Genomic DNA, 25715 nt, shown 5'->3' with positions numbered 1-25715 from the left:
TCATTGTCTGCTTTGTAGTGAAGCAAACCTTTCGGTATGGTTTTTCATACATGGAAGTATGAATTCAGGCGGTGGCCAACACGTACTTTGCAAAGGCAGTGCTGTGCAAAGCTCCTGCAGGCTGTGTAGCTCCACCAAAGGGCTGTTGTCCAGAAGCAGGGGGCTGCTCTTTGTTTTTCTGACTCATCTCAGCAGAAGGAACATGAAAAGCATCTCACCGTTTAACGGACTTCAAAGATGTTTGCAGTTCTGTTTTGACCCGTTGCTTGGGTCCGTGAATAATTTTGTGATTGGGTAAAGAGGGGAGAAATCACTAATATTCACCTTATACTCTTGATTATATCTCTGGGGGTTTGGTTCTGGTTCCCCAGAACCAGGATTATTCAGCTGTTGCTGACTAATAAGGGATATTTTTCAGGGACCCAAAATTGTCAGAAAACATATCCAGAGAGACTGAGGAAAGAACAAAACAGGCCCGATTCCAAGGCCAGGAAGATTCCTTGGCGACAATGGAGTTGCGTTTTCCTGAAAAGCAGATCTTAAATTTCTATTTCAGCTGAACCCAGCACTACCCAAATGACCAGATACACCCAGCTTTAGGCATACAGGATTTTCGTGGGACTTTAAATGAGGTGTGAGCTGGTCTCCCAGAAGAAAAATTACTTCTTCCCCTCTTTCCAATCTGAGTAAGTCCAGTGTATTTCCCTGTGCATACTTTTTGTTAGTTCTCCTTCCTTGATCCTTATATTCTTTGTATCTTGTGGATGGATTGTAGGCCATCTATGTATTTCTTCACCGTTACAGATGTAAATTCTGCCGTATAGTTCATACATTTTAAACTCCTTAACCTGTGTACAAAACATGTCCCCTTATTCCCTGCATATGTTCCATGCAGGCAAGGTTGGGGTTTTATTTATTACTGTTAAAGTCTAACATAATTCTCATGAAAATTTAAAAAATCTGCTAATGCAGATGACTAGTGTGTGACAGATTTTCATCAAATATGCTTTATTCATTTACAGATGTTTAAAGGAGCGATGTGCTAAGAGCACTGAACTGATTCAATCCAGTGCTAAGCCCTCTGACAACAATGTGAATGTGTAATTCTTGTGGCGAGGGCTCCACAGAAGTGTTCCCATTAATATCTCGTCCCTGGCATCAGTGGGGCTTAAGTAATAGGAAACTGGCATATTTATTCACCACCTAAATTTTTAAATAGCAAACATTTTTAAAGCACTTGCTGAAATATTTAAGCCAGGCAAATAGATGATGGATGACAGGGAGAAAAAATGCCTTGATTTATTGAAGAAAAGGGAATTTAAGAGCTCAGTGTGAAGAACTTTCTAGTTAAACTGACAAGTGATAATCCTCTAATTGCATTGTTCATGCCAGGTTATTGAATTTGCAAATCTTTAAAGGAGTTCCAGCCCAAGGTTGTAATCTGAGCCGTCTAACCCTTGCAAATGTCATTCACTGGCAGAGGTCAGTCTAGAAAGGTTTACAGAGCTGTCTGCAAGTTCACTCAAAACAGCTTCTTGGCAAGGATGGATTAAGAGGCTCTAATGTGCTAACGCGGCAGCCTACCATCGCCTTCGTTTTCTGCTGGCAGTGGGAGAGAAAAGTCAGGTTTCAGGCTCATGAACTGTCAGACTCCACGTTCTCTATCCAAAAGGAGTTCAGAACCTGTATTTCTGATTTAAAGCTCTTCATTCACATTCACTCTCCCCACCCCCCCTTTTTGACAAGAATGCGCCACCTGAAGGGTATCCTTACCCAGAAAGGATAGGAAGGAAAAAGAGAGTAGCAGATGTACAGCTCTTACAAACATTCACTGTTTCTTGGTATTTATGGGCTGCGTCATTTTAACAGCTGGATATATGGTCCTTTATTTGCAGTTGATCTCTTAAAGTACTACTTGTTCAGTGACTTCTTTGAACCTCAGCCTTTAGACGTCTATGCATCTTTTGAACAAAAGGTGGAAATTAATAAACTACGTCAGTCCTCCTTAGAAGTTTGCAAGCTTCCTAACTCCAAGTTTGTTTGCATTTCAGAGCAATAGCTCCAAGGTTTTGTTGGTGGAGGATAGAACCATGGAATCATTTAGGTTGAAAAAGACCTTTGAGATCATCAAATCCAACCATTAACCCAGTACTGCCAAGCCCACTGCTAAACCATGTCCCTGAGCACCACATCTACATGGCACACCTGCATGGCAGCCTGTTGCAGTGCTTGACCACCCTTCCAGTGAATATTTTTTTTCCTAATATTCAATCTAAACCTCTCCTGGCATAACTTGAGGTCGTTTCCTCTTGGATGCTGTGGCTTTTCTGAAGGCAGTGTGAAAGGAGCAAGTTATGCTGATTTCCCTTCTGGTTTCTTGTCCCATGCAGGCTAAACTGAGAGATGCGCTGGTGATTTTCCTGCCAGCAGTAGAGCTATTAATGGAGCTTGCTCTCATTTCACCTTGCAACCCTAGTGCTCGCTGTGAGCAGAGGGCATAGGATACTAATTCGTTGCATCTGTGGCAGGAGCTGGAAACCAGTGAGACACAAACCTGAAACACTTTACAAACTTAACTTACCCTTTATATTTCTCTTTGTATCCAGGAAAAGCTAGCAGATGCTAGCTTAAGATAAACAAGTGCATTGAATTCTCCTGGGAGGGAAGAGTACATCTAGTTGTCAGGAACCCCGAGGAGCAGGACTCTAAGCAACACTGAAACAATTAGATTTAGCCTACTCTCTACCGTTTAGCGTCACATTGCAGCTGATGAGAAGGAGGTTTTAGTGAATTTAGGAATAACCCAGCAAAATTCAGGTTGATTCTTTATGCTGCAATGTCAAGCTGTGATTGGAATAGGTCATAAGGCTGGTGGCAAGTTAGTGATACTCCAGGATCTAATCACAGAGCTAGCTCAGATGAACTGTGAAAGAACTGGAAGACAATGGAAATCTTACTTCAGTGATTTGGAAATAATTAGGCATGTTACTTGATATCTTTGTGACACACTGTAACATCATATCCTTACATGAGCATCCACATAAAGGTGAGGGGGCTTTTTGCTTCATGACCTGTCTCAGCCATTTATATTTGGGAGGAGAGGATAAATTAGAAATAACATGGTATTTCTTAGGCTGTGAGCCAGCAGTTTTGTTTCTAAATGCAAATTATATTATCATGTGTTCACTTTAGGTACTTAGAAAAATCTCACTACCAGAGTTACGAAAAGGCCTCTTTTGCAATGAGACTCAGAAGTCACTGTGTTCATTGCCAACTTCCCCATAAGACACGTTCCGGTAAACGAGCAAATGGAGGAGCTCACCAACCAAGAGCGTAACATCTGAAAGGTTTAGTACTTCTCAGTTGTGACCCTTAATATCACTGGGTTGTTCTTTCAAGTGCCTGACTGTGCTAACCTTGCTGTGTCAGGGAACTCTGTGTCCAATCCTGTAATGCATAAAGATGTCCTGGCAGGAGAAAGGCAGTAGAGTTTCTGTGCCGAACTCCAAGTGCAGTCTGTCATTATTTAATTAAGTATTTATAAAGTATTTATAAAGTAGCTGAAAATTCAACCATTCTTGACACTTGTACCTCTCCTAGCCTTATGTGTGCATGTGGTAAACAGTCATATGCAGAGGAAGACATTGCCAGACACTTCTGAAGGAGCTGAAATAATACCAATTTTCTTATTGAGGAAGGGCATTGCTTTGTGTTCCTGCTTAAAAGGCGGCCAGTGTGGCCAATTCCCCTAATGCTTGCAGGCCTTCATTCAGCTGCCTGAAAAGGGAGAGTCCCAGCAGAAATCTCAGGAGCAAGCTGTAATTAATTGAAGCAAGCAGATGGCTCCAACTTCTTGTGCCTTAGCAATGTGACAGCATCTCATGGAGGAGCTGTGACAGCATAGGACGTGTGTAGGAGAGGGGGTGGATGAAGCTCTCAGCGTGCATCTGCAGCAGGCTCAAGTGGTGTCTTTATCCAGGCAAATGTTATCTCACTGCTTATTGAATTATCTGTCTTGAACGGCCTTGGATAAGGCTGTAAGGGAAGGAGAAAGAGGTGAACCAAGGAATACACTTGTACTCAAGAAAGTGTAGAATAAGATGCAAAGCTGGAATGTCAAGCCATTTAACTCATCCTAATTGACTCTGTGGGTGGTTGCTCTTATTTTGGAAGAGGAATGCCTTTTCTGAGTAAACCTCTCTTCTAACTGGATTAAGCAAATTCAATTAAAAATTTGAAAATACTATTCAAGGATGAGCACAATCATATATAGAATCAGAGTCCAAAGTAACTTCTGGCATAAGTATGACCTTACAAAGGTAAGCAAGTACTTTTGTTTCTCTTATGTTTCACATAGTTTAATTTAGTATACACATTCCTAATGTTAGAAGTCAAATACTACTTTCGATTTTCATTACTCATAAATGAACTTATGTAGGAAGAGTTTCTCATTCTCTGAGAATTTTCCAGATCTTAAAATTGTCATGGGAAAAAAGTCAGAATTTTCTTTTTTTTTTTTCAAGCCAGCAAAATTAAGAGAGTAAGATAGAGGAAGTTTGGGTGAACTAAAACATTTCTGTTTTTCACCTTTGGGATAAACTTAATTATTACTAACAGAAAAAATTTAGACTTAGTTTTTAAATACAAAACCAGAAGATTTTTCACAACTCTGAATCAGTAAAATAGCAATACCAGGCCCTTTCTCATTACAAATTCGGTCTCTAAACCAATTTAAGAAAACTGAGCCAGAAAGTAACTTGCCAGTAAGTTCCACTCATGTGCCTAAAGTGAAGCACATAAAGCAGAGATTTGGTGAGTGTGTGTCTGTGCCTTAGGCTGACCATCTGAACCTCTCAGCTTCCTTACTGTGATACATTAATATTTATTTGTGAAACACTCTGTGATTCCCCATATGAAACACCTTTCACAAGCATAAAGTCTTAGTCTCCTTTGAGGCTAGAAATCACACCAAAATCCCTAGGTGAAGTGCCTCTCCAAGCAGCATCCTGCCTGAAGTGAATATTTAAAACACTGCACACAAAAAAACCTGTTGGGAAATATAAAATTTTACTTCTAAGCTACATGATTTAAACAGTGGAAGCAGGACATCAATTGCCGCCTTATCTGAAAGGTGTGTTTGGTATTTAAGTCAGGGCTGGCATGGTGGGTTTGAGCATAGAAATTCAAGGGTGTCTTTTCTTTAGGAGACTTCTTAAGGACACATAAAGTGTGGCAGATGGGGAAACTTGCTGAATCTTGGATAAATTACTGAGACATTGCAGAGTTGCTGTAAATATTGTAGGACCTCATGACAGCCAAAGGAGATAAAAAAAGACATCTACAGAGAAGGGATGCAACGTGTTTGTAGGGTTCCAACTTTTAAGAAGGAATGAGTATCAATCTGCCTGCAGTTTTGGGTCCTTAGATCACAGTCCTCTAGGGAGAGTTGTGGTGAAATAGGTCTACCACAACACCACTCTGCATCAGTGCCTAGAGAAGGACCCTACAGTGTTTCATGTACAACATTATTTGCTGACGGTTCAGACTCATCCAAGCCATTTCCCAGATGTCATAAGTACCGTGTCGTGTTTGCTTCTGAGGGAAAATCAGACTCTGACCTCACTTTTGTACTTGCAGGTGACGGCAATGGTTCAGTTTTTGCTTTAGTTACATCCTCTGTTTCTTGCATTTGTTTGTACGTATCAAATGTACATATCAAATTTAGACATAAGCTTAGCGCCAGTTTCTCACTAGTATTCTGAATCCACAATTAGGGACAGATTTTTCTTTTCAAGATCTTTATGCACTGCAGTCAGACGAATTTTCTTTAAATCCTTATATCTTATTTAACCTAATGAGTTGAAAAGATTCTATTCATTATCTTAATTATCTTATTATACTCTACAGCTTGACATGCCAGCTTTTTTGCCGCAATTTCTGGTTGTGAGGACAGGTTGCCATATGTAAAGACTGTCTGCAGAGCAGCTCCTGATCCTGGGTGGTTTTGTACAGCTTTCACTCAGGCCAAGTCCCAGACGTGGCAGGACCAGACCTCCTGTTCAGAGGGTGCTGGTAATTCCAGCTGAACTCTTCCATCTAAACTTCTTCTGACCTCAGCATGGACAACCGATGCAGTCAGAAATGGTTCCCTGCTAGCACTGAATTAATGCTCATCTCTTCTGACTCCAAAGAAATGGCTGGATGAATCTTATATGTCCCTTGGTCCAAATATTTCCCAACTTTTTCTCCTGCATATTTTCTATTTTTGTACCTGCGTACACTTTTTAAGGAAAAACTTGCTTATGTACCAAAAAAATTCTGTTGTTGCTTTTTCTTTGTTCCATGGTTTCTCCATTTAAATTGCCTCACAGCAGTTCCTTTTTATTCACTTGTGGTTATCAATTTTTAACAATTTCCAATTACCATATTAATTTCTAAAACGTGCAGAAGTAATGTTGCTGATAGAAGTACTATATTTACTGCATTGCTTCTAGTCTACCTGAAAAAACACAAGTGTGCTGTTTACAAAGATGTATCACTTTGAGTCAACAGTGATCCAGGCTGAATTGTTACACCCCAGCATCTTCATGATTTCGGCTCACCCTGTAGCCTGCAACCTAAAGGTCTTAGTATCAAATACCTGCAGGGGCATGTTCTTAATTTTCAGTATGTTCTTATCATCTCATCCAGGTTCTGCACTCGTGGTTATAAAGCACAGTATCTCCAGCTGTAAGAAATCATTTGAAATTGTGGAAAATTCGACCTGCGTGTAGTTTTCCTTTCAAACTTTCCTTAATTTTAAAAAGGTCAGACCAGTTGGAACAATAATTAGCAGAACAAACACTACTGTCCTCAGAGGAGACCTTGTCTGCCAAGCTACTGACTCAAGAACGGTTACAGCTGAGTTACAGCCCAGCCCTCCTTCCTGCCCTGGGAAGCAGACCTGAGGTAGGCTGGAAATTGCTGACAGACCCTGAACTTCAGCTGTGTAGGTGAGTGTCATGCTGCAATAAAGCACGCCTCAGTCAAGCGTATAAAAACAGGATTTAATTCAGAATCTGATGCTTAACTCTGCATCATTGATCTTCCTTCTCTATATTAATTGCACCAAAATACATACTGTTTGCATCTGTTAATACTCCAGAGTCTGTTTGACAACTGAATGCAGCTGAAATCTCTTAACTCTTGATTTGTAGCCTGTCTTTTTTGGGGGGTTGGGCTTTTTCTTTTAGCACATGGCAGTTAATGCAGCAAAGCTGAGTGCAAAGAGCTGGCCTTTCCTCCACTGAAGTTTGCTCAAAACAGAAAAACAATTTGGAAGAGCAGGCTTTACTCAGGAGCCTGTTAAATAAAATTTCATTGGATTGACAATTATTTGAGGCTGGTGTCTGTAAAAAAAAAATACCCTCAGTGAGTATCTAGGAAACACTAGCTTTTGATAAACAAGGAAATTGGAAATATTATACAGATTTTAATGACTGGGACTTCAGCTCTCTCAGAATTAGTCAATTTCATCCCTACTGTGTCATGCCTAATATTTTACAAAATAGTAAGATCTCTTGACCCTTTCTAGATGAGAAATCAGTTGAGCGCTGCAGCCCTGCTGTTTTTACTGGAGGTGTGCTGATTCACACCAGCTGTCAATCTTGTCCTGTTGCAGTCCAGAAAAGGAGGGCGGGGGGGATGATAAATGGAAAAGTATGCAATGATGGGAGGGCTGAAGGTTCAAATCTGATCACAAAACCAGGCAGCAAATGCATGCATTGGCCAAAGCCAGCCTTCACGTGGGCTTCAAGGTACCTTCACCCTGATTGTTTTGTGCAAGACCACTGGGAAATTGCAGAGTTGTTAGCACTGCAAATGCTGACAACGCAGTTCTGTTCTGTCCCCTTGTACCTTCTGCACTTTTCTAGGCAATGCTTGTTGAACACCTCAGGTTTTGCCAAGATTGCAAGGCTCCGGGTCTCAGCCTTCTGCATTTCTCCATTAGCTCGCTCAGTGTTGCTGCAGCTGTGCTGGAGGTGGGACTATGACCTGAGATCTGGGCTGAGAGCAATACTGTAATTCACCCCAGCCTGGCAAGCAGGGATTTTAGGAAGTGTCAGCTGGGGAAAGAGAGAAACAAGTTGAAGACACAGCAGGAAAGAGGGTTTGTCTGGCACAGCCACTGTGGTAGCTGATTTCCATGGTTCCTCTGGCAAATGCAAAACCCTATGGACAATTAGGAAGCACAAGAGTGCTCTGTTCCCATAAAAAAGTGGGTTTCCATAAAAAATAATCTGGCAGTTCTGCACAGCACAGAAGGTTTTCTCGGCTGTAAAATTCCTTTGTTTCCCTTACAGTGGGTTCCCTTCCAGCTGAATTCAATGGGCAAACCAAGAGCTCTCCCTGTCTTTGGGGGTTCCTGTGCTTCACCTGATGCTAAATCATAAGGTTGGTTTTTAGACTGAAACGCTGCAGCCTTCAGAAGTGCTCTCTGATGGCTGCTGGGGGAGGCAGAGCACCCAGCTGGAGGGACCCGTGGTGCAGCGCAGGTCATTTCTTCAGCAGTGCCTGCTCTGTTAAATGTAGCTGGAGCGCTCCCATTTGAGACCACAGCTTGAGCAGAAATCCCATTTGTGCACTGCAGGACCGTGCAATGGGTAAGAAAATCTAGTTATGCTAAAATTTCTCTTGCTATCTGTCTTTTGACCTTTTGCAGTATCTGCTAGCTCATTTGTCTTGCAGCACTAACGGAAATATGAGTAAGGAAGCAAAAGAGAAGCTGAATGTTCACAAAATTGAGCACGGATTCAGATGAGACTAGCAAACCTGGGTTTTTCTTGCAAAGATGTCCCTTATCACTCTTTTACTCACCAAGGTAGGTCAAAACATTTCAAACTGGGAAAAATTTTGTATTGTCTGTTGAACCCAATCAAGCCACGATTTAATTAACTGGATTGAGAGAGAGAGATGCCAGTGAGTTATCTGTGCACCTGGCAGTGTGTGCAGAATACTAATAGCCTGGGTAATGTTCTCCAAATTCTTGATCGGCAGCAGCTGGAGCAAATTTTTGACTTTGATGAGTAGGGAAAAAGAAGAAATCTATTTCAGCGCAGTGACAGTAGTATATTTACATTACAAACACGGCAATTGCTAAGCATTACTGGAATTCTGCTGCCACAATAAAGGCAGTGGCATTCATTTAGTTTCATTTCCAATTATAAGAGATCCTGCTGGTTTTTCTCCATAATAAAAACCTTGCAAACCGAGCTTCATTACACAACTACATGGGCTGCTACCCATCTTGTCTGACTATGGATGTCATCGTCTGTCATCCCAAGCATTTTGAACTCGTTCAGGTTTGGAGAGAGGAAAAGCAGTCTTTGGTCCTGTGATTACTGTGAAACGTCTTTTATTTCATAGCTGAGCATGGAAACGGGCAGCCTGGTGCTGGGAAGGGTGTCTGTCCCTGGTAAATGGAGGACATCCCTCATCCCTTTGTTCACCATGGGAGCTGAATCTTTGGCAAGCAGCTCCTCTTACTAGAGTAAACGGTGACATTTGTTAAGTGCTTCCAAACTGGCGCTTTGTGAATTTTCAATACACCTATCTGGCATCTGATCTGATTGTCACTGCAGCAAAGCCAGTGGGATTCTTTCCACTAACTTCAGAGCCACAAAGAAAGTCTCCTGCTGTATGGTTTGTACAAGCAGGAGGCAGGGGAGGGAGGGAGGGAGGATAATTTACTGGTAGTTGGGGAATTTCTTACAGCGACAGCATTGCAGGGAAGGCGAGTGAGGACAGAGGTTGTAGGACATTAGTGGCCTAGGACAGCAATTCGGTCTGGTCGGTACATCGCCTGCAGCTCCCATTTCAAGGCAGGTGACCCAGTAATAAACATTATTCAAGGAAATTTGATGGGAACAGACTCTTAAAAAAAATGAGGCATGTTGGAACAAATCCTGCTGCCAGCCCAAAAGTGATGTTACTGAAAGAACAGGGTGGAGTGAATATTTCTTTTAAAGTTCTGCCTCAGAAAGGTTACTGAGGCTTTCCCTTTCCTTCCACACACAAGGAGCAGTCCCCCCAAACCCTGCCTGAGACCCCAGCCCTTTGACTTGCCTGTAGAGGCTTTGGGAAGCAAGGGAAACTGAGGCACTGCAGTAGGCACAGTGCCTAAAGTCTCCTGCATGGGGCCTGTCTAGTGGCTCCTCAGCTCCCAGCAGGAGCGAAACATGTCAGCTGTGACACGGAGCTTCTCATGGCTGTGAGCGGAGCAATGCATGGGTTGGATCCGATTCATTAATGAACTTGTGTATGTGGTCACTCTATTGTTTCTTCAGGCTTTTGCTACTATACAATGAAGTACATGATTAAAACCAGCAGAAGTCAGCTCAGGATCAATCTGGTGTGAGTAGGTCCTTTTAAATACAAGGTACTTTAGTGGCATTTTCAGTTGGAGTTGCCACTTGCTGAACATTTGGAGGGTATTGGTTAGGTTAAAATTCTCAGGAAACATTAATTCTCTTCAGACCTAGTGCAAGCAAATTTTATTGTGCATGCAGCTGTTCAAGATTAAGTAATTATGTGATGAACCTTTGGAGGTGATGAATTTTAGATGAAGCATGTACACATTTTTATTATGCGTACTTTTTTCTTCATCTATTTTCTCTTCATTTGGTCACTCGTTTATGTGGAAGCAATGAGCAAAATCAGCATATTTCACTCTTTAGAAAGAAAATTTCCATTTACATAGCCTTAATGCCTTCAGCCCACACATCCTTCAGTGAATTTTCAAAAACCCACTGATGTATTACACTCCACATAGCAACTTCAATAAACAGGTCATCTGAAAAAGACCAAGGTTAGACCCTCAGCTGGGCTCAACAGTCTTTTCTCTCTTGGGCTCTTTTTGAGCTCACATAGAACCATTTCACTTTGGGCTGAGCAGGGGTGGCTTGTAGGGGATCAAGACCCAGGTCTCATCAGGAGATGTTTTACATGCTGCTTTGTTGTTTGGAAAAGGTTACAAATCATAAGTTTCCTCGCCTTACTTTGTTCTTTGCAGGCAGCTAAAAGATCACTCTGCTAAAACGGGTTTCTGAAAAGCGCCAAAAAAAGACGAAAGAGAGAAAAGCAATTCTGAAACAATGAGTAAAAGGGTATTTTCAAGAAGAGCAAGATGATCAGTTTTTAAGCCTTTTAAATACTTTGAGTCCCTATTACCTAAAGTGTATGTATGTAATGGTCCAACCTTAGCAAAGCCAGCAGCAGGTTTCAGGCCAGATCCATTCTCAAAGGAGAACACCATGATTTTGGCTCCAGATCACGAATAACTTTTCCTGCCACCTTGACACTCTCCTGCCCCGCTGCTTAGACCAGAGACTTTGCCCTGGGGCAATACGTTCTGGAACTGTTCCAGCAAAGGCTGAAGATGTTATTCTCTGGCCGTTATACCAGATCCATGCATTTACAGGACCACCTAGCAACACAGATTTGAACCAAATCAGGCATGGATATGCAATTGCATTAACCAAAATCTATGAGGAACATATGTTTATTTTCTGGTAGCTGAAGATGGTATGGGATCTCGGAAAATGTTCAAGTGCTTCAGACAGATGGTACGTGATCCAGCATAAAGCCTGCCAGTGAAAAGTTAACCTGTCAACATTTTCTTTTTTTTTTTTTTTTAACAAATCTGAATCAGCAGAGCAAATTTATACTGGATCGGTGCTTTGTGTCTCACAGCTGCAGCAGATTTATCTAAGATGGATTTATTATATTATTGGACCATGATGAAAGTGTGCAGAAGATGTGAATACAGCTGAAGGAACTGTATTTCTGTCAGGAAAACAGACCCCGTAAGATACCTCACCCTGAAGCTGTTTGTCTCTGGCTACATTGCTTTTAAGCCTACGCCTGAGAGCCTTTTTCCTTGATTGCCTTTCCTTCATGCTGAGCTTCCACAGCACAGTGCCGCGGTGCAGTACACAGAAATATTAGCACTCTCAAAGAGGTTATACAGCAAGAAAGAACAGTATATTGATGTAGATAGAGGTATTTATAAACAAACACAGGTACAAAGCTGTATGAAAGATCTCTGCTGCTTCCTTTCACAATAGCCCACATGATGCCAGCACACCCAGCTGTTCCTGGCTGTCCTTCAAGGGGATATTCTCTTTCCTGCTGTCCCTTGAAGGTACAAGAATGGGCTGAGGTATTCAGTTGTGCTCATAAAACCCTTCTCATCCTCCCAGTGCCCTGTCCAAGCCTGCACACGCTGCAACACCCCAGAGGTGCTACCAGGAGGAAAGCAGCTCAGTAATTTGCTGTTTTGCACAGGCATGTTGGAGGAGCTGGGGTACAGAAAGGCGTTTGTTGTGCTGCTCTGGATCAGGGTGGGTGCTGCTGCCTGGGGGGCTGCCTCCTGCTGCGGGCGCCTTGGGGCAGAGCCCTGTACCCTCATGGGGCATGACCTCTTTGAAGTTCATTTGATCAGGTCTGGTTTGTTTGTCTACATTTATTTAAGAGGAGAGGACTATTGAGTTTGCTACTTGTCCGATTTGTTTTCTGTGTGTATACAAAAGCCCCAGATCTTGATTATAGGTAGGATCTTCCCACAAGTTTCTGTTTGGTGAGTAGCACTTTGACCAATAAGCAAAGTCTCCATTGTCTTTACTTTCTCTCTCAAACAACTAAAGCAAGTTTCATAAGCCTAAATCAGGTATATATTGAGGAAGAGCCTGTATTTTAGTGAGACCTCTCCAAGCCTACTAGGATCTGCGTGATCGATCAGTGTTAAGACCTCAGCTGACTTTCTATCAAACTCAGTCTGGAGTAGGAGCACAGTTACATTCATTCAAGACTCCTACTGTATCTCTTTGATTTAATACAGCAGTAGGTATGATCGACCAGTATCATGGAGCACTTTTTTGGATGCAGTTAATGTTGTTCTGTAGACAACAGGACAAATGGGATGAAGCTCCATATGTAGGTTTGTTTTCCCCTCTACAGGATGATAATGAGATTTAGGAATAAATGTACGCAGTTGAGGCATTCAGACACTGTTAAATACCCTCTTTATGCCAGAGGAAAAGAGATTGGTTTTGGAAAAGGCTAAAGAGGAGAATGAAAGTCAAAATGCTGGGGAAGATCCTGCTAGATTTATGTCAAAAGCACAACCAGGTTGGGATCCAAATTTGCCTCTCAGAAGAGCAATGATAAAACAGTATCAACAACTTATTTTGTATGGGATAAAATATGGAGTTCCAAAGCAAAGAAATGTCTCTAAGTTATACAGTTTAAAACAAGGCAAACAAAAATCCTTCTCCATTTCCTGAAAAATTGTGTAAAACTGCACAAGAATATGCTGATTTAGACCCAAAAGCAGAAGACAATAAAACTATGTTTAATATGTTATTTATCATACAGTCAGCCCCAGATATTCAGAAAAAACTACAGGAAGTGGATGGAGCAGGAGGAATGTCTATTCTCAATTAATAGAAATTGTCTATAAAGTTTACAACAATAGAGATGATGAGGAAAAAGAGGAAAGACAAAGGGTGAAACAAAAAGGCTCAAGCTGCTTTACTTGCTGCTGCTATTATGGAAACATGTATCAAGGACAAGGTAGAGGAAAAAGTGCCCGGAGAGGAGGAGGAGGCCTGTGTGCTTCTAACCGTCAAGTAGTAAATTCTGATCCAATAGGTCCAAATCAGTGTACTTATTGCAGGGAAAAAGGACATTGGAAATATGAGTGTCCGAAATTAGAGCAGAGGACCGTTCAAACACTTCAGAGGCAGGTGCCTGAGGCAGATTCGTTGATGATGGGAACTTACAATTCGGAGTAAAGGGGACTAGAGGATCACAGAGATACCTCCCCAGCAGATCCCCTGGTTCCAGCTCAGCTGGAGAATGAGGCTATAAATGTTCAGTAGATACAGGAGCAACATACTCAGCAGTAACAAGTTGTAAAGGACCATTAAGTAAATTCCATATGTCAGTGATTGGGGCCACGAGAAAGTGAGCAGTAAAACCTTTCTTACTTCCTATGAAATGTAAAATTGGAAATAGAATTTTAACACATAAATTTTTATATATGCCAGAATGTCCCATGACACTGCTAGGTCAAGACTTTTTAAGTAAATTGGGAGCTCAAATAACCTTTGTCAAAAATTAGATTCAAATTCACATTCCACAAGGTAATGTTGGAAAGCACAGTTATATTTACTACAGGGTGCTGACAGTGAGATGAACAAAGAAATACTGCCTCTAGAATTTCCTTGGGTGGTTCCCATGGTATGGGCCACCCAACAACCTGGAACTGCTAAGGGTGTAACTCTAGCTAAGGTAGAGCTGAAGCCTAATTCAAAACCAGTAAGGAAAAACCAGTGTCCTATAAAACTCGAAGTGAGAATTGTTCTTGAACCATTGATAAATAATTTCTTATTATATGAATAGTTACACAAATGTAGTTCCAAATATAATATCCCAGTCCTTCCAGTGAATAAGCCTCATTTGCAGGAATACAGGTTGGTTCAAGATTTATGGAGCGATCAACCACGTAGGTTGTGGATGTACACCTGGTGGTTCCTAATCCATATACGTTGTTGCTGATGTCTCTGAAAAGGATTTTATTTTACAGTTTTGGATCTGAAAGGTGCTTGCTTCCATATCCCATTTGAAACTAAGACCCAAGAGCTGTTTGCCTTTGAGTGGGAAAGTCCAGCTACTAGAAAGAAGGTGCAGGTGTGCTGGACCGTGTTGCCTCGAGGATTCAAGAATAGTCCAACGCTACTTGGTAATGCCTTAGCCAAAGGATTAGAAGTACTGGCAAGGTAAGAATCCCTCAATTATTTTGTTACAAACGTTGCCTGAGGAAATTGAAGGACAGATGAAACGGCCAAACAAGTATCACTTAAGATTATTATTAGGCACTGCCTTAGCCCAAGTATTCAGCAAAGGAAGCTAAATTGGCCAAACTATTGGAGTGCAAGAAGAATAAAGCTGGTTGGTTCTGGTAGTAAAAGTTCTGATTATGAGAGAATAATTATGATGATTACATGGAGACACTCATATGGGAGCAGATGCATTGGTTCTGAACATCAAAAGATATGCCATAGGACCAAGAAGGCAACAGGTCGCTGAAGAACTTGTCAAACAATGTTCAATTTGTCTTAAAAATAATAAAAAAAAATTGAGAAAAGACCCCCATCTGGAGAGGTTGTTTTCCTGGGGAATGCTGGCAAAGAGATTTTTCTGAATTACCCAAGACTTATGGGTATAGGTATCTTTTTGTAATGGTAGATACCTTTTCAGGTTGGCCTGAAGCTTTCCCTTGTTGCAGCAACAAATCTAAGGAGGTAGTAAGAATACTGCTGAAAGTAATTCCTAGATTTGGAGTTCTGGAGGGAATATCATCAGATAGAGGCCCTCATTTTGTAGCTGAAATAGTTCCTTGGGTCTCTGCCTTTCTTGAAATAAATGAATGAAATAAATATTCCATGGAGACCACAGTCTAGTGGAAAAGTAGAAAGAATTAATCAGATGCTAAAAAGACAACTTGCTAAATTACGTCAAGAAACCCAAGAAAAATGGGTAGACCTACCCCCATAGCTTTAATCCTGTGCTGTAGTGAATGTATCTATACAGCAATGTGGCTCGTATTCTTTGACTTTGCACACTGGGTAACAAATACACTTTTGCGGTGACAGTCCCTCTTTTCATATGCAGGAAAAACATATGAATAGGTGGAGATTTTTTATTTGCAGCCCTTGTGAAAGAGGGGGGTGGGGGTGGGGAAAGGAAATAATGTTGGTTTTGTGAACAAGGGTCATAGGGTCATAAAAACTAAAACTGGAAAGGCTAGCAGAAATCAGGACAGAACTATTTTGTTTTAGCTTTTGGCATCTTATTAAAAAAACACCTTTTGATGAAAAATTGTTCTGCATGAGAAAACAAAATATCGCAGTGAATGTTTTGGCTCCTTTTCATGGCTTTTTTAATGAACTTAAGTAAAGTCCAGAAAGTTGTACAAAATAGTACCATGATGTCCCCATGCCACTCTTTCTCCTTATGCTTGCTCCAAAAGCACACTATGAAAAAAATCCTCTGGCTTTCCTCTGAGGTTTCCAGTTTAGGACCAAAGTACATGCTTCAGCTTTGTCTCTGTTGCCCAGACTGGCATGAGCTGCTGCTATGTAGTCCTGACACACCGAATTTGTCCTCACTGACACATCGGGGCGTGAGGCTGCACTGGCTGGCAGCATGCGTGGTATTTACAGAGATGCTGCCTTGCAGAGCCATGCTCCAGTGTGCTTGTGCTCATCACCTGCGTGTGCAGCTGTAGTAGGGTAAGGCCACGACTGCAGGGACTTCGGTGGCAGAGCTTTTAAGGGAGACCAGTCAAAGCTTTTGTTTTATAAGATCCAAACCTTCTAATTTCTTACTAACAAAGCCTCTGCTTTTATCTATGAGGTGAGCGTGAAAGAAAACTTTAGAACAATGACTCCTATGGCATCTGCCAATATTTTCATTTTAGCTTAATGGGGGATTTAAATTATTATTGAGTCCTATTTTAAGAGAGGAAAGAAAGCAAATGCATAAAAATTTGATTATATTGAGCCTCTAACTGCATAAACACAGTACTAGCCTCAGTGGACTAATTCCATTAAGACTTGAACTATCTGTCTTGAAGTTGCTCGTGAATACAAACTGCCAGAACTGCTGCCATTGCTGGGTTTGCACAACAACTTGTACATTTTTGTGTCAGACAATAAAGCCAGATTTATTTAAAGAGATATTAAAATAAACAGGTTTAATAATGTATTTAAAAATTTCATTGTTACTCGTATGTTGTTTCTCTTTGCTTGAATAATATTCTTTATTATAGCTGTATATTACCTTCAAAATGCCTCTTGCTCTGAACCTTGCAAGTGCTGAATCTGTAAATATGTGATCTGTAGCACAGGGAGGTGGAGAATTTTAATTCGCACAGCAGAAAGGTCCGTTTCAGTATTTTACCTATCCAAACTGTGCTCTAGATTGCCGTTTTTTTAATTCTACCTATCTTTTAGGTAACTCTTTTCTATCTAACATATTGCTGCTGAGGTTTGGGAGCCATTAGGGAAGATCTGCCCAATTAGCATGTTAATTAGGACCTACCCAATTCAGGGATAGGGAGGTGATTGTTGTATTAGCATTCTGTGAGATGAAAGAAAGATTAATGACTGTGCCTGCACCTCTTGAGGGGTATAAAAGTAACACTTCTTATGTGAGATATCTGCGTGTGAGAGGAGGTATTTGAAATGGCTGGGCTTACTGAGGGAGTTGCCTGCTGCCTAGCTACGCCTGAAGCAGAGAAAAGTATAATTGAGTTTCTTTCTTAGTGAGGGGGAAATGATAATACAAAGCAAACATAACAGAGCTGTTACAAGTAAGTGAAGTCCCATTAACAGATTGGTATCAACTAAAGCTTTGGTCCGTTCAGCTGGGCAAGCTTAGCAGTGGGCTGGCAGGACAAGATTCACGGCTGTTACATGCACTCGCATATATATGTAGCTACGTAGATGCCGCACTGCTGTGAATGGATAAGGTTGGTTTGTAACCAGCGAAGTTGTACCTCTCTTCCAGATGCTGTGCTTTCCCATGGCCACATACTCCCGTATAGCCACAGAGTCTGACCCATGGATATGTTGAACAGATTATGCCCAGGGTGTAAAAATTCAAAGGGCCTAAAATAAAGCCTTGGGGGAGGGGGCAGCCTGCAAAAAAAAAAAAAAAAATGAGGTCATGTACACAGATGTGAAAAAGTGATGGTCTTTTCAGTCCTGCTCTGAAGCACTGTGTGCTGCTCTTTCAACCTCACCATGGAAGTTCCTGGTCCCAGGATCCAGCCCATCAGCGAGGAGTGTGGGAGACTGAAAGCTGCAATGGGTATGAAGTATTCCAAGGCCTAAAGAAGGGCAGGAAGAAACAGCTCTGACTAAATCTTTGTAATGTCCTGAAATCTCTCTGTGAACCTGATTTTGTGTATGATGTATGGTTGCCTAAACAACCATCATACCATTTCTGGGGCTTGAGTTGTAAAGATGTTCTTTGTTCTGTAGTTATAGCTTAAACTTGGATTTTAAGTAAAGCTGTATGTGATAGTGTGTGATAATACCAATGAATCCAGAGGGAGGATTACTTCCCAGAAGCTCCTCTGGGCTCTTTCAGTCTGAACTGGTGGTCAGGATAAATTCGTATTGTTTTGTCTAGACATGTACCACTACTTGTTTTCAGTTATTCTTAAATCAGAAAAGTTTGTTTATTTAAAAAAAATAGTCAGGTCTTCTCTCACTGGATCCTCCAGATATTAAGCTTAATAACTACTGTGGGAAGCTGATACCATGAAGCTGGGCACCAGGAACCTCGGAGGATATGTTCTGGTTTGAATGACAACGGGTACCGTACAGATTTGCTCCTCTTCTCTGCATACGGCGGGGAAACCGATGCATTCCAAGATTCTCTGGCAAACACAACTCATGTCTGTCATTTTGTTGCAAAACTCCAGCACCAATTTATTCTAGGGCCCTCAAATATTCCAGTACCCAAGGGAAACACCAAAATGTGGGTTTCTTTGCTTCTTCTGAGTTTTGTATAGACAACAGCTATTTTAATGCAGTTTGTTCTTCTATAAAATTTTTGTTCTTCATTCCTTCTGTTGAATTCTTGAGTAAACAGTACCAGCTTCTCAAAATTTAGAGGGTTGTCAATGTGGTCTTGTCCACAGATGCACAGAAAATTGTCGTCTTTGCTTTGGGATTTGAGCAGATACTTCTTGTAGAGCAAAGGCGACCTTCTTCCCAAGAGCATCCTCAGCAGCATGGAGAAGACAAAAAAAGATCCCCATGGACATGGAGGAGACCAAAAAAGATCCCCATGGACATGGTTAGTTTACCGTAGGTTGATCTTGTTACAAATGCAGGCCATTCTTTAAACTTTTCTTCTACTGTTTTGTCTGGTGCTCACACGCACATTTCCATGCATGTGTTATGCCAGTCATAAAAATTTCTGTTATAAATTGATGCAGTTCCAGGTAGATTTGCAAAAAATTATTCTGTTCTATTTCTCTATGTTTCTGTTGTCCCTGGATGTCTCCACCATTCAATGACCATAATGTACCATTGGATGCAGTAAATTCCTGATGAGTTCCCATTGCCCAAGCACAGACCTTATGCTTTCAACACTTCGCTTCAACGATAGGATTTTTTTGATGGGGTAAAGCTGGGGTGAATTGCTTTATTCACAGATTATATTTTTTTCTTTTGTTGTGCTGTGTCATCCTTATCCATGTGAATGTTTCTGGATCTGGATTGTAAATTAATCTCTTGCTGAATTTTAAGCCAGGATATGAGCAGCTCATTCATCTCACTGAGAATGCAGAGAACTGTGAGGTGTGTGTCTCTGCTCATGTGAGTTACAGCCAGACTGTTCAATAAAAAGCTACGTACAGCGATAGCATACAATAGTGATGTGTTTTTTAAAGTCACCCTGAGATGGAGTTTGCTATTTATCAAACAAAAGCTTTTTTGATAGTGGTAAAAAGTGTATATATTATCTTTTGATACAACCAATGGTACATGTGGGAGAGCGCAGTTCTGTACAAAACAATTGATTCTACTGATATAAGCAAATTAGGTTTTCGTGACACAGGGAGGAGTTTTCCTTTTAGTCTGGAATGCTCCCCATTGAGAACTCCCACCAGGTGTACTGTGCTTTCTGAAGTCATTAATGTAGATCAGAGAATAATTAGGCTTTGGCAAGCATAAGGGGGTTTGATTAATCAGACTGAACAGCATTCTTTTATCTCATAATACCAACAGCCTTGAATCAGCATGGTGTGGCCACATTTTAAGAAAGTACTTTCACGATTACTTTCCTCTTGTACAAAAGCATGGCGTTGAGACCAAGCAGAATCCATCCCCCAAAGTGAGGAATAAGAACAAGTGTTTATAGCAAATAGCAGATCCTGTGTGGAAATAGCAAAAAACTGTCACAAATTAGAAGCCTTTTTTACTGGTGGCTGACATGTTGCTGTTCTCCAGGAGGTATAGCAGGGTTTTTTCTTGATTTTTCAGAGGCTGGCAGCTGACTTGTGACAAATCCTGAACAATAGTGGAGTCAAACGCATGAGTCTGGCAGATGCCAAATCTTTGCACATATGGGATGGAATCACCAAGACTTTCACAATCCTTATGTCCCCATTCCACATTGGGGTTCAGGTAAGCAGAAAATTTAAGCAGCCTTTTTTTTCATGTGATCCAGTACTTTGCGAGAAGGAAATTCAGTAAATCTTCTGAATCGTTCACTCCACCAGTATGGTATTTCTTGGAATGGAGTCCAACTGTTAACCTAGTACTGCCAAGTCCATTTTTCCAAAGATTCCCATACTCCTTGCTGACACCTATGCCATAGCTTTATGAAAAGGGCATGCCCTGCTCCCTCCACTCACAGGTGACCTATCAATTCCTGGGATATAAGTGTTTATTTCAGATGAATGAAGTGCAGAAAGTCAATGCTGTTAATGTGGCCTTGTATCTGTAGAGCACTAGTAAGACTGGTATAAATACAATCAGGGTTTGGCATACAGAGACCTCCTCCAGCTTAATCACCTGGCAAAACCCTAGAAAATTACTATCAGCATTTTGAAGTACATTGATTAGACAAGAGGACAAGAATCAAATCAGAATTTTTTTTAATTAAGTTTTCATGCTTCTGTTAAATACTAGCATACAGTCCTTCTTCAGGGAGCAAGCAACTGCTCAGGGCTGTTCTGTTGTGCAGCTCTGGAGAGAGAAGGGAAGAACAGGGTTTGTTGTTAAAACTTGACTGTAATGGCCATTCTAACATCTCATTTTTAAGAGATCCCACAGGGAGGGGATGCTATAAGTGGGGGAAAGACAGGGGGTTTGGCTGACCAGCAGTCTGTATTCTGAGCACAGCTGACTGCCCAGGCTGCTTTTCTCTTCTCTTTCTGCCACTGCAAAGTGGCAGCACCCATGGGCATCTGTTTTGCAGGTGTGTTACGGTTAAGGTGATCTCAAGAGCAGCTGAAAAGCAGAGGAGGAGAAGGGGGAGCAGAGCAGGTTTCGCAGGGGCCATTTCAGCAAGTGCAGAAGCAATGGCTGGGACTGGCTGCAGGTGCTGGATACAGTGAGGTACAGCAACAGTATGAATTTTCACCTTCTTCCCAGAAATTGTAATATAAGAGTATGAAACACCAGTAATGTCATTGCTGCATAAAAGCAGGCACCTGGCATGTGTCTAAGGTGTGCTGAGAGAAGTCCTGAGGAAATAATTGGATCAGGACATGCTGGGCTGTGTCCCTCCCCAGGAATAAGGAGTGCTGACGTGGGGAATGGGACTTGGTAGAAGACTGATAATGAACTGCTTTAACTCTAGAAGTTCAACAGGAAATAGTACAGAAAGTTTATCCATGTCACATTGCGTTTCCATAGGAAATACATCCAGGTTTTTCCTGTTTGTTGGCGTGGGAAAAATAGAGTATTATAAAATAAACTTTGTTGGTTTATGATGATAATACAATTTTCAGCTTCACTGGAAATGCACACTTTTGGGGTTTTTGTTTGGGGTGGGTATGTTCACCACCACTCCCCCAGTTGTAGATACCATCATCTTTCTGATAAACTCAGACAGTGTTACAAGACCTGCAAGGTCAGCTGTTCGTGACTAGAAATGGCAAGGTTCTAGGGATGTGGGAGCTGAGGAGCCACTGCAGGGTCAGGGCCTCAGCCTTGTTTCAATTACAAGTTAATGGAATTTACTGAGAGTAAAAATTTTCAGAGGATTTTTAAGGTTTTCAGAAGTTTCTAGAAGGTTTTGTGTCTGTTTTCTATGGGAAAGGAGAGGATTTCCTTGCAGCTGTGGAGCCCATGAGCTCAGGACATATTTGTGCCCAGGCAAAGACTGATCTTGCAGTACGATCAGATGGAAAAAATACCAGAAACCTTTGTAAAGGGAATATTGTTGAACTGGTCTCAGAAGAAAAACATCCACATTTGTTGCTGTCTCTAAAAGCAGCCTCAAAATTGTTCAATTCCTCACTGGTTTCCATCAGCTGCAGCACCCATGCAAGGCCAGTTAGTGTCACGGCACCCGCCCTTCAGTGCACCGCAAGCACTGGCTCCCTTTCAGCTCTCGGGGTGGTTGTGAGTTGAAATATAAATGCTAGGAATGATTCTTGCAAGTGCGAAGATGCTTTTACGCAGGGAATGACACCAGGTGATGTAGCTGGATGTGCACAGCTTTGCTTGCTGGACGTGGCTGCAGGAGCTCCGCCACCTTTGCAAAACGGAGGCGCTGGGCCTCGCGCGGGGGAGAGGCCTGGCCGTGCCCTCGGCGCAGAGCAGAGCCACGGGTGGACGGGAGCCGCTTCGTGATGTTTCTATCCCTTCCACGTGCTAGGAACAGAAATTTTCTTCATAGACTGGGCAAGGAGAAAGAGGAAAGACTCTTCTGTGCTTTCTTCTGAGGTGGCTGCTCCTGGCAAGGCCAGGGGGTGCGGGCTGGCCGCTCCTGCCCAGCAGGCCTCCGCCACGCTGCTCTCGGCTCCCTCCTGATGGGGAAAGGAATGTTACAGCAAGTCGGCAACATTTTCCTAGCAACATTATATATCGTTTGTCGTCTTCACTTACATCAATATTTCAGTGAGGAAACAACAAAGTGTTTCCTTCCACCAAGCAGCAAAAGATACCTCAAATTAAACAGGGGAAGTCATGCTTTTATTGCCAAAGTATCTGTGGAACAAAGTGCTTCCTTTCTCCTGTTTATTTCTAAATCATATTCACGCTAACTGTTGCATCCATTTTCTGCCTCTCTGTTTGTATGAAAGAAACTTGGGGAGAAATTACCTCAATAATGTCTTTCTAATCTTCCTTGTTTACAGCATACTTGTTGTTCAAAGTCGTTATGACAGTCATGGAAGGTTCTGAGTATGATGCAGTTATTGAATTTTAAATGAAAACTAAATTGGCTGTGGTAGAGGGGAAAAATATTTCATAACACAGTAATTTTTCCTCAGGGTACAGTTGCTACATTTTATTAGAAATAAGCAATTTTCCTCGTGTCTCCAAAATGTATAGAGCAGATAAACGTGAGATATTAATCTGAGGGAAAAAGGCTTTTACAAGTATTTAACACCAAATGGTGGTTTAAAGTTTGCATGTTTTTTGCATTTTCTGGTGTGCCGGAGAAGCTATTTACTCGTTTTACTGAAGTAAAACATAGCTTTCTGCATCGGTCAAAAGCCTCCCGTGGTGTCAGTTAGGTGGGATTTAATTGAGTTGTTTGGAGGTGTTTTTCTGCTTGATTTGTGCATTTGGGAAGCGAGGAACGTTATCTGTATGTGAAAGGTATTAAGGTGCCCGTGTGGCTGCTAAACAAACCCGTCTGCTGAGCAGGCAGCGCCCGGCTCCCATCGCGACCCTCGGCAGCTCCCACCTCCCTGGCACAGCCACCAGGGAATGGATTTCCATGGCCGCCCAAGCTGCTCCAGCAGCATAATTCAGCCATTCCTTCCTAAGCGAGCGGCACTGATGCCCTGGGTTTATGTTCATTAGATTTGCTTCATTCCTTCAGCAGCTCTCAGGCTCTAGTTAGGCTGCAAATGAGAGTAATATTCAAATCAGTGTTTAGTGAATTCTCATTAACCAGTATTAGTTCTTGTTCAGCTTTGGCTCCAATTACAGTTTGTCAGACTGGAAGTAGATATGAATGAATTGTAGCAGAGGATGAGGTGTATTTTATGTATTTGCAAAGTATACAAATTAGCATGGAAAATGCATCCACACATGGTTAGTGGAGTCTGTAGGGTCATGGTTTCACTCGGCTCAGTTCAGAGCTGCAGCTGTCACCAGCCCGTAATGTTGACATCGTTCCCATCCTTCGCATACGGCTACCTTTCAGCTGTGGCTCTGCGATGGAGGAGCCAAACACTGTGCAGCCCCTGCCACGCTAACAAGCACGTAGGCTTTCTCTGATGGCTCTTACCCACCAAAATGTGGATGGGGAACACAGCCCCTGTAAGCACTCACATTCCTGAGCAGCCCCACGTAGCTGTGCCTTTCTGCTCCCCACCAGGGCGCATTCCTGCGTGCCCCTGCCGGTGGCTGCTGTGGGCTTTGCTGATGGTGGTTCCCTGGTCATGTCTCCTCTTTGTTTTGCAGCTGTAGAACACATTGCAAATCTAAATGCCCAGAGCGTGCAGAGCTGGGTAAATGCGGCAAGCAGGCAGGAAGGGGCTCTGTTTGAGCAGAGCCTGTAGGCTTGCAATGGCATGCAGTTATGGTTGGCTTGGCCTCAGGTTGCTTTGCCCTTTGGGAAGCAAAACCTGCATGGTGCCGAATGTGAAATGAGGGTTAGAGGTGCCTTCAGAAGATGTAGACACAGGATCTTGTTGGTTCCTCACAAACTGATAATATTTTCAGAAAATCTGGTCTGGGGTTGGATTTTTCATGCTTTTGCCAGGATGCTAAAATAGAAATTCAGGGGAGATTTACAAGCCAGCTCCCAGCAAGCCTTACGCTAAGTAAGCTAATTTAATTTATCAGTACTTATCAGATGCTGGGATGAGAGACCATTTAAAATGGAATGTTAATGTAAGCCTCTCTCCAGATTAATCACAAGCAGTTATATTTTTATGATTTAGCAGTGTTGTTTATGATGAACATTTACGGAAGATTACTAGTAGATTTTCAATAAAAGCTTTTCAGCTAAACTAAGATTATTACAATTTTAGAGATAATTGGGCAACCATTGAATTCAGAAGCTGATAAATATAGGGAGTTTTTCAAAACTGTATATTGCATGGTGACATAATGGCAGGTTAGAATTCCAGATGCACCGCTATATAATGAATGTATAGCTTCCTAAGGATAATGTGGTTGTTCATGGGTTGAAATATGTTGCAGCCTGTAAGCAAATGAAAGGAGTCTCGTCTTGTCTCCCCCCCCCCCCGCATTTCAAATTAAATCAGTTGTGAAAAGCATTTTCTAATTAACAAGTCTCTTCATTTTAGAGCAAATAGCAAAATCCGTCATAGTATATTTTTCCCTCTTCTGTTTTTTCCTCTTTATAATTATGTCAGCATGTTGTCATCAGTTGCTTTGCTTCTCATGTAGTCTGTGTGGGCTTCACAAACTGAAACAGGACAGAGATGTATATTAAGAAAACATGATTACAAAAACTTGAAGGACGTTCACATGTAATTTCTGAAAATAACATTTCTTCGTCCTTTCATGCTCACCTGTGATACACAGGTGCCAGTGTCGCTTGGAGGCCATGGACTCACCATTGTAAGGGATCAGATTATCTCAGCGAAATGGGTGGCTGGGTAGCAGCAAGGCTAAAGCATCCAGGAGCTGGATTTACCCGGCTACACAGCGTAACTGTTGCCTTGCAATGAATCCAGAGATGTGATCTGTGAACTCTCGGCAAAGGATAGAAGAAAGGTAAGCTTAAGTAGTTTTACAGCAATCTGCATCAGCCTTGAAAAAACTTTATAGTGAACAAGTCGAAAAATACTGAAAATCTCTGGTTTAGGGGAAAACGTTATCCCCTCTCCCCCCCAGACTGGAATTTTATTTTGCTATCAGGATTGCCATAAAAGCCCTTGAATGTTAGTACAACTGCTGTTTCCATTAACTTTCCACACAAACACACTCTTCTGAATT

The 25715-nt window shown here is 41.9% G+C and overlaps 1 long non-coding RNA gene across 11 annotated transcripts in view; it reads left to right on the top strand.

The window, feature by feature from the left end:
- Positions 1–10702: 10702 nt before the first annotated feature.
- Positions 10703–25715, top strand: part of LOC121091934 — a 35003-nt gene continuing 19990 nt past the window's right edge. For 8 of the 11 annotated variants that reach the window (XR_005829110.1, XR_005829097.1, XR_005829102.1 and 5 more), the window contains exons 1-3: positions 15806–18912; positions 20103–20246; positions 25302–25493. This is a non-coding gene — a long non-coding RNA (uncharacterized LOC121091934). Of the gene's footprint in view, positions 14820–15805; positions 18913–20102; positions 20247–25301; positions 25494–25715 lie in introns of those variants that run through there. The other 3 variants (XR_005829106.1, XR_005829105.1, XR_005829111.1) reach the window with 3 other exon arrangements.

Source organism: Falco naumanni, chromosome 1 (genome assembly GCF_017639655.2).
Source record: "Falco naumanni isolate bFalNau1 chromosome 1, bFalNau1.pat, whole genome shotgun sequence".
Lineage (NCBI taxonomy): Eukaryota > Metazoa > Chordata > Aves > Falconiformes > Falconidae > Falco > Falco naumanni.
Note: the sequence above shows the minus strand (reverse complement) of the source record. Positions and strands in the feature narration are given on the sequence as shown.